The 9,395-nt window shown below is 36.0% G+C and overlaps 2 pseudogenes; both read left to right on the top strand.

Annotated features, from left to right (window-relative positions):
- The first annotated feature begins 2,001 nt into the window (after window positions 1-2,001).
- LOC110096811 lies at window positions 2,002-3,974 on the top strand (annotated as a pseudogene).
- Window positions 3,975-6,313: 2,339 nt separating this feature from the next.
- On the top strand, window positions 6,314-7,677 carry LOC110096810 (annotated as a pseudogene).
- Window positions 7,678-9,395: the final 1,718 nt, after the last annotated feature.

Below are 9,395 nucleotides of genomic sequence, written 5' to 3'. Positions count from 1 at the left end.
AGGTTTATCAAGACATGAAATAGCATTATTGATCAATTAAAATATTAATTTAATTTAAAAATATTAAAATCCAACAAATAATAGTTTGGAGTATTTCTAAGCTTTTCAGAATACAAGTTTCCCTTTTTTATTTATTTATTTATTTATTTTAGAATACAAGTTTCCCTTCTTTTCTACATTTGGCGATAATTTAAGAGATCCACGCCAAAGTTAAAATAATCTCATCTAAAAATTCAAAATCACATTATCATATGAACTTTAAAATTATAAAAAGTAATTGTCACTACTTTAATTGGAAGTATTATTAGAAGGTTACCTCTCCTTGTATATGGATAACTATTAGAGGAGATTGTCTTTTTAGAAAACTTTTATTACATAATAATATAAATCCTATTTGATGCCCACATACTAGGTAGGAAAATATCTTTCAGGATGTTGCAAATTTAAACAATTTATATTTTTAATATTGATTTCATTGTAGAATATTATTTTTATGTTTTCAGATCATATATTATTCTCTATGTTGTAGCTAATTATGAAAGTATATGTTGGCATGTAATCCGAAGAATAAAAAAATATATATCGAGATCCCAAAAATCGCATAACACTTCGGTGTCACGATGTATTTCGTACAAGCCAGGATGTCCGACATTGCTCTACGCATGTTCTTTGCAAGTTGAAAAAAAGATCTATAAAACATCTTACAATTAAATTGTACCACATATATCATATTATGAACCTTTTAGTCCAAGCCCAATATAATTTAAGTCACAAACTCTAATAATCTATGCTTTGACATGAGTGTTGAAATCAAGGAATGAAAAGAGAATTGATTCATTGACAGAATATTCTCTACCACATCCACAAAAAAATCCTAAAAGGGTATTAATCAATAATTCTATCAACAAAATTATGATAATTTGCAAATTTCATTGAGTTTGCTAAATAGTTGCTTCTACAAAAAGAACTTGCTTAGGCTTCATTTGTTTCAGCATTTTTTTTCTTTTTTATTTAGAAACGGAGAATTTTTGTAGAAAATATTTTTTAGAGAGCTTCATTTTTCTACCATTTTGAGAAATTTTTAATATTTATTTTTCATTTAGAAAATTTTATTACCTTAATCATTATTTTTAAAACTATCTTTTACGAAAGCCTTAAGTGTTGGCCCAGACTAATGGTGTGAGTAGCTTGTTAGGTCGATCAGAATTTACAATTCACAAAGCAGATTGATTCCTGCTATAAAAAAAAGAAAAAAACCACTCTTAAAAAATTCCATTTTCTTGATCATTATTCCTAAAATTATCTTTTACTAAAAAAAAAAAAACAAACAAACGAAGCCTTCTAATAGTCATGTAACTGGAACAATTATTAGGTCAGGTGACCTGACATAGCTCTACGTTCGGACGTCAATAACATGTCGCCACGTGGTCTTACTCAATACCAGTGGCGGAGCCAGAAATTTTATTCAAGGGGGACATAAATTAAAATAGTTGTGTGTCGTCTCATTACAGGTGATCTTCGTTTTGAGGGTGAGATGAATATATAAATTTAAAATTTATAAATCTCTCATTTAATTTCATATCCATCATGGAATTTCATATGCATATATGAATATAAATATATTTTTATGATTGATTTTTTGTATGAATGATTAAAATTTATTTTATAATCATTAAACTAATCTAATAAATCTCAATTTAAAATCACTAAAATTTAAGTGAAGTTCATTACATTCATGAAGTAACTAATGTTTAAAAAACATTTTTATTAAAAATTTAAATAATTTGAAAACATGTTTATAAGGTGTACCTCATTGCATAAGCAACTTGTGCGTAAGTAAGAACTGCAAACACAACTCCCCTTGGCCTATTGGTTGAGAGCTTAGGCTTCCAATTAAGAGGTCCAAGGTTCGAGTTCATGTGTATGCGTTGTGTGTGTGAGTTTGCCTTAAATGGCCTAAATGTCCCAAAAAAAAGTAAGAACCGCAACAAAGTCAGAACAAGAAGAAGAAATATTTGCTAATTTCAGTAAAAGCTCTCATTTAAGAGCTATTGAAGAACAAATTACAGAGGAGGCTAAAAAGGCAGCCTCTGCTTTCTGGTTTCCTAGAATTGATACAAAGAAAATAACATAAACTATTTCCTTAAGTGTGCTTAAACCTTAATTCCTCGACTGGATGAGGAGACTTCGATCCCCATTGCTTTCAGTAACACAGCTCAATCCTGAAGAAGAATGAGAAGTTGAAGAAAAGCTACTGCTACCCCTGCCGCTATGATCCCTTTCATCCTCACTCATAAAATTGATGAATTGAATTACTCTCTCTAGCTTCTGATGATGAAGATCTTCTTCTGCTTCTTCCTTAGCTGCTCTTTTCTTCATAAAAATGCAGCAGAGAACCCGGTCTTTTCTACACTGAACTGTGCTATGTTTTCACAAAGTTTTTTTTTTCAATGGAGTAAGATGAATAAGAAATATAACTGATTATTTTTTTTAGGGGGGGGCCCTCCCTCCGCCTATGCTCAATACTGCGCGGCCCGACGATTTGATCCGGGATTGCTATGTTCGTGTATTGCTCGGTATTGCTCAGTATTTCTCGGTATTGTTCGGTATTGGTCTTCACAGAATGGTATTTCTAATTGCTGAGCAAAATCGACCAATATCGAGCAATACCTAGCAACACGCGAACATAGGTCTCCGATTCGGGTCGGGGTTGTCAGACAACGCGGTAAAATAAGAACACGTGACACTACTTCTCTGACGTATAAACCTAAAGCTACGTTAGTTGAACGGATCAAATAAAAGTTCCATGTACTGAGAAGCAGGAATTTCTTGTAGTGCTTTTTCCCACGGGGGCCGCCCTCCAGCTATGGAGACGAAGATGGCGCTATCTCAAAACGGCGATCCCAAAGTGGACGGCGAAGAATTTGACAATGGCGTATCCTCGCTAATTTTCCTCGGAACTGGCTGCTCCAGTGCGGTACCCAATGCCCGGTGCCTTATCATCCCGACCGATCCCCCGTGTCAGGTCTGCTCCCAATCGCACTCCCTGCCTCCGGAGAAAAACCCTAATTACAGGTGCAACACTTCTCTCTTGATCAACTATGTCGATGAAAATGGCGCCCACAAGTACATATTGATCGATGTTGGTAAAACATTTAGAGAACAAGTTCTGCATTGGTTTACTCACCATAAAATTCCTCGTGTAGATTCCATTATTTTGACTCACGAACATGCAGATGCTGTGCTAGGTTTGGATGATATCCGTGCAGTGCAGCCATTCAGTCCAACAAATGAAATTGATCCAACTCCAATTTACCTCACTCAACATGCAATGGAAAGTCTTGCAGAACAGTTTCCTTACTTGGTTAAGAAAAAATTGAATGAAGGAGAAGAAGTAAAACGTGTTGCTCAGCTTGATTGGAGGATCATCCGGCCTACAGTTTGTTCCTTCACCAGTGATGCATGGGGAGGATTATGTCTGTTTAGGCTTCCTCTTTGGAAAAAAGTCAAGAACTGCGTGTATTTCGGATGTTTCTCGCTTCCAGCAGCAGAGGATCTTATTTCAAGGGCTGGAGGAGGGCTACTTGATCTTCTCATTTTAGACACCTTGTGCAAGAGAGGTTCTCACAACAGCCACTTTTCCTTGTAGCAGAGTCTTGAAGCTGTTAGTAGAATTAGGCCGAAGCAGGCTTTGTTCATTGGGATGACGCATGAGTTTGATCACCATGAGGATAACAATGCCGGATAACAAGGCATTGGCAGAATGGTCCGTAGAAGGTATTCCGGTACAACTTGCTCATGATGGAATGAGAATCTTCTGTGACTTGTAATTAGGAATTGGTGAAAATTATTATTTTTTTTCATGGAGAGGAGCCCGATTGATCTTAAATGAAGGCTAGAAGAGCTTTTTTGATGACCTCGATTATTTTGTGAAGTCATTTGAGGATTGTCTCGTCGAATGACGTTGTGTCATCCTATTAACACTCCAGAGATTTTGTAATTAGTATACTTGTAAAATCTGAATTTTACAAGGCCAATATCTTCTTCTTTGTTTGCCTTATTTGTTGACCTCTACGGTAAAAGAAAAAGAAAGAGAAACGAAAAAAAAAAATAAAATAAAATAAAAGGATTACCTCTGCCGCAAACCCATCCCGGTTTGCTACAGTGACCCATCCCTCAGCGGGGAAAATTATTAAGTCCTGATATCAGATGGAGAGATATGTCCGGACATCTATTAAAATTTGATGTGTGTAGTGCACTTTAAGGCTTCGTTTGGGACGGCTGCAGTTGTCGGTAAAGCAGGTTGTGAAGTTATTATCCAGAAAGCTGCTTTCTAAAATTGTTGTACAAAAATCAATACATTTTGTTTGGGTGGTATAACTGTCGAGTTGCTGTGCCGCTGCTGTATGACAACAAATTACCTTGATACCCTTTTATACATTTAGAATTAGGTTTACCCATTGAATTTCTTAATTGCTGTATTATAAATTTACAAATTATAAGAAGAGGCAATATGAATAGCAATATAATTGATGCGAGATTTTCATGCATAAATATTTATTGTAAGAATAAATGTTGAGTGTGTTGAAATTAAAAATAGACTCCCAAAGCATTCCAGGAGGCCATCCAAGTGCCGAAATAACAACATAAATAATTATGTTTGGTATTAGTAACAAAATAAAATTGCAATGAGCCAGTGTATGAATGGTGGCGAGTTTTGATTAAATTAATCTTGGATAAAAACCAATAAAATCCTCTAGCAAAAAGTTAGAAAAAACATATATAAACATAAATTTGCAACATCAAGGTACTTTCAAATTTGTTCGGGAATCGAAAAAGATTGATGGAAATCAACACAGTTATGATCAAAAAAATTTTGTAGGATTTGTGAAGGAATTACGTTAAATCCTACAAATAAATGCTTGATTTTGTAGGATTGGATAAACATTAGATGAAAGAAAAATCTATAATATTTGGCATGCTATTTTAGACAACATTAATTCAAGATTTTTCTTAAATCCTGCTAAATAAATTTTTGGGATTTTAAATCGTAATTTGAAAAATATTATTGAAGCACGTTATTAATTAAAAAAATTTTGTGAAATCCCGTCTCCCTCTCTTAAATCCAGAAACAAAAGCAAAAAATATGATCAGGATATAGAAATAAAAAAAAAATCATATGATTTTTATTCTAAAAAAAAAAAACAAAGCAGAAATAGCAGACGGTGGGCTAGGGCTTCGACAGCAACAGTAAGGAAGAAATGCTACCTTCTCTTAACGTGAACTCCTATTGCAGCCTTTAGTTCCGATTAAGCAGATGAAAGGCGGAAGGTGTGACTTCAGATCCGTCATTAAAATTAATTTATAATTCAAATAAATCCAATAAAAAGCAACTTTCACAAACATTAAAATTTTCAATTGCTTCAAAAATTATCAAATATACTTTGGTCTTTCAAGAGATATAGTGAAGTGTTAATTTACATCTAGGTGAGATTTATCAAGACATGAAATAGCATTAATGATCAATTAAAATATTAATTTAATTTAAAAATATTAAAATCCAACAAATAATAGTTTGGAGTATTTCTAAGCTTTTCAGAATACAAGTTTCCCTTTTTTTTTCTTTATTTATTTATTTATTTTAGAATACAAGTTTCCCTTCTTTTCTACATTTGGCGATAATTTTAGGTTGTTATTTGGATGTGACACTTCTATAGAAAATATTTTTTAGAGAACTTCATTTTTCTACCATTTTGAGAAATTTTTTATATTTATTTTTCATTTAGACAATTTTATTACATTAAACATTTTTTTTAAAATTATATTTTATGAAAGCCTTAAGTGTTGCCCCGGACTAATAATGTGAGTAGCTTGCTAGGTCGATCAGAATTTACAATTCACAAAGCGGATTGATTCCTGTTCTAAAAAAAAGAAAGAATCACAAATTCCATTTCCTTAATCATAATTTTTAAAATTATCTTTTACTAAAAAAAAAAGAAAAAACCAACTAAGCCTTCTAATAGGAAAAATTTTTAGGTCCGGACACCTTACGTAGCTCTACATCCGGACGCCAATAATATGTCGCCACATGCTCTTACTTTTTACCGCGCGGCCTGATGACCCGACCCAGACCGGAACCCGATATTGCTATGTTTGGGAATTGCTAGGTATTGCTCGGTATTGTTAGGTATTGCTCGATATTGCTAGGTATTGCTTGACAATAATGAGAAATATTGCTTTTTCAAGACCAATACCTAGCAATACCGAGCAATACCTAGCAATACCGAGCAATACCTAGCAATACCTAGAAAAACCTAGCAATGCACAAATCAGCCAATACATAGCAATACTGGGTCCGGGTCATCAGGCCGCACGGTAAAGAGTAAGAGCACGTGACGACATATTATTGACTTCCGAATCTAGAGCTATGTCAATGTGTCCCCGGACCTAATAATTTTTCTTCTAATAGTCAATGTACTGAGAAGCAGGAATTTCTTTGTAGTGCTTTTTCTACGGGGGCCGCGCTGGAGATATGGAGACGAAGAAGACGCTATCTCAAAATGGCGATCTCAAAGTGGACGGCGAAGAATTTTACAATGGCGTATCCTCGCTAATTTTCCTCGGTACTGGCTGATCCAGTGCGGTACCCAACGCCCGGTTCCTTATCCTCCCGACGGATACCCCGTGTCAGGTCTGCTCTCAATCGCTCTCCCTGCCTCCGGAGAAAACCCCTAATTACAGGTGCAACCCTTCTCTCTTGATCGACTATGTCGAAGAAATGGCGCCCAAAAATACATATTGATCGATGTTGGTAAAACATTTAGAGAAAAAGTTCTGCGAAGGTATACTCGCCATATATAAAATTCCTCGCGTAGATTCCATTATTTTGACTCACGAACATGCAGATGCTGTGCTAGGTTTGGATGATATCCGTGCAGTGCAGCCATTCAGTCCAACAAATGAAATTGATCCAACTCCAATTTACCTCACTCAACATGCAGTGGAAAGTCTTGCAGAACAGTTTCCTTACTTGGTTAAGAAAAAATTGAATGAAGGAGAAGAAGTAAAACGTGTTGCTCAGCTTGATTGGAGGATCATCCGGCCTACAGTTTGTTCCTTCACCAGTGATGCATGGGGAGGATTATGTCTGTTTAGGCTTCCTCTTTGGAAAAAAAGTCAAGAACTGCGTGTGTTTCGGATGTTTCTCGCTTCCCTGCTGCTACTGAGGATCTTATTTCAAGGGCTGGAGGAGGGCAACTTGATCTTCTCATTTTAGACACCTTGTGCAAGAGAGGTTCTCACAACACCCACTTTTGCTTGTAGCAGAGTCTTGAAGCTGTTAGTAGAATTAGGCCGAAGCAGGCTTTGTTCATTGGGATGACGCATGAGTTTGATCACCATGAGGATAACAATGCCGGATAACAAGGCATTGGCAGAATGGTCCGTCAGAGAAGGTATTCCGGTACAACTTGCTCATGATGGAATGAGAATCTTCTGTGACTTGTAATTAGGAATTGGTGAAAATTAAATTTTTTTTTTCATGGAGAGGAGCCCGATTGATCTTAAATGAAGGCTAGAAGAGCTTTTTTGATGACCTCGATTATTTCTTGAAGTCATTTGAGGATTGTCTCGTCGAATGACGTTGTGTCATCTATTAACACTCCAGAGATTTTATAATTAGTATACTTGTAAAATCTCCCTTTGTCTTTAAAACCTGAATGAAATAGAGCCTTCGGGCTGCGACTTCGCTTCCCACATGGGAGAATCTTCCTTCTCGTTCTTCCTCAACCCACGACACCAGTGCCGAGGCCTTCAAACCCAACCGCAAAACCGCAAGCAGAAATCCTTCTACCCCGTCAGCGTCCCATCAAACGCCATCAGCGTCCGATCAAACACCAACACACATCGATTTTCAGGCTCAACTCTCCGACCCCTATTCCTTCAATAAGCCGACGCCTGGATCTCTCTCGATCCAATTCCCTGTAGACGTCGATACCTTATCGAAGCTTCCTCCCTCGCCGACCTCTTGGTTCCTCCGATCGAGAGAGAGAGAGAGAGAGAGAGAGACCGACGTCTCCGCTCCTTCGACGACAATTTTTTCCTGTCGGATCGGAAGTTTCGACATTTCGATCGGAAGCAAAGGCGAGATCTCGCTAGCTGTGAAGGTAACTTTCGCCTTTCGCGTGCTTTTTGGACCTAATCCTGCAAATCCGCCACACTAAACCCTGGATTTGTGGCTAACATAGGAAAATGGAGGATTTATTCCGCCGTGAGATTTACGGGGCGATCAAATCCAGTCGGCAGGATTTAGCACAGATCCTGCTCAAACCTCGCATAAATTTGTAAATCCCGATGGGATTTAGCTTTAATTCTGTATCCTGTAAGCATGCCGAATCGAATGAGGAGATGAAGAATTTAATTAACTTTAATTATTTGTAATTTCAGTTACTTAATTATAAATAATTAAAATTGATTATAATTATTTATTTTAATTGTAATTAATTATAATTAATTTTAGGTAATTTGAAATATTATAATTATTTTTTTTAATTTTAGTTAATTAATGATTAATTAATGATAATTGTAATTAATTATTATGAATTATGATTATTTATAAGTAATTAAAGATTATTATAATTAATTAATATTAATCCTAAATAGTTATAATTAATTTATAATTAATTTTTTATTAATTGTAATGAATTAGAATTAATTAAACATAATTATGATTAATTATTCTAATTATGATTAATTATTCTTAAGTATAATTAGTAATAATTAAAGTTAATTATAAAAAAGAAAAGATCCCTTCTCACCTCAATATGCATGCCAACTCCATTGTCGGTTCACTTGCGAATGTATAAATTTCTGATTTAAAATCCCACACTTGAAGCTTGCGGCGAGCCGACAAACCTCCATACTTGCTCACGTAGCATGGAGGGAGGGAAATCGATGTGACGCTTGCGACGAGGTGGGTGCGACGCTTGTGACGAGGTGGGTAATCTTCGGAGCGCTCACGTAGCGTGAGGGAGACGAAAAATAAGTAATCATACGTGGGAAAATAACTATTTTTTAAACACGTGCTAGAGACCCTTACATTTGCAGGGATTCAAGAAAATACAGCCGCGGTGTCACCCCGACATCTACAGCCGTGGTGTCACCCGATATCTACCTGAAGGGCTCATGTAGCATGGAGGGGAAGGTTGTCTCTTGATTTTTCCCTTAAACGGGGGAGACGCCAGGAGGCTACCGAAGCTGAGAGCAAATATAGGAGACTTGAACTTGCAAACTGAAATGAATCGCAGGGAACTTGATTTGGATTCAAATGGATAGTACTTGACTAGAACATTGTGGACAAGGAACAAAACTTAAAACCAATCATCAACACATTTAAT

Source organism: Dendrobium catenatum, unplaced genomic scaffold (assembly GCF_001605985.2).
Source record: "Dendrobium catenatum unplaced genomic scaffold, ASM160598v2 fragScaff_scaffold_1676, whole genome shotgun sequence".
Classification (NCBI taxonomy): Eukaryota; Viridiplantae; Streptophyta; class Magnoliopsida; order Asparagales; family Orchidaceae; genus Dendrobium; species Dendrobium catenatum.
This window is presented reverse-complemented; position numbering and strand designations above follow the sequence as displayed.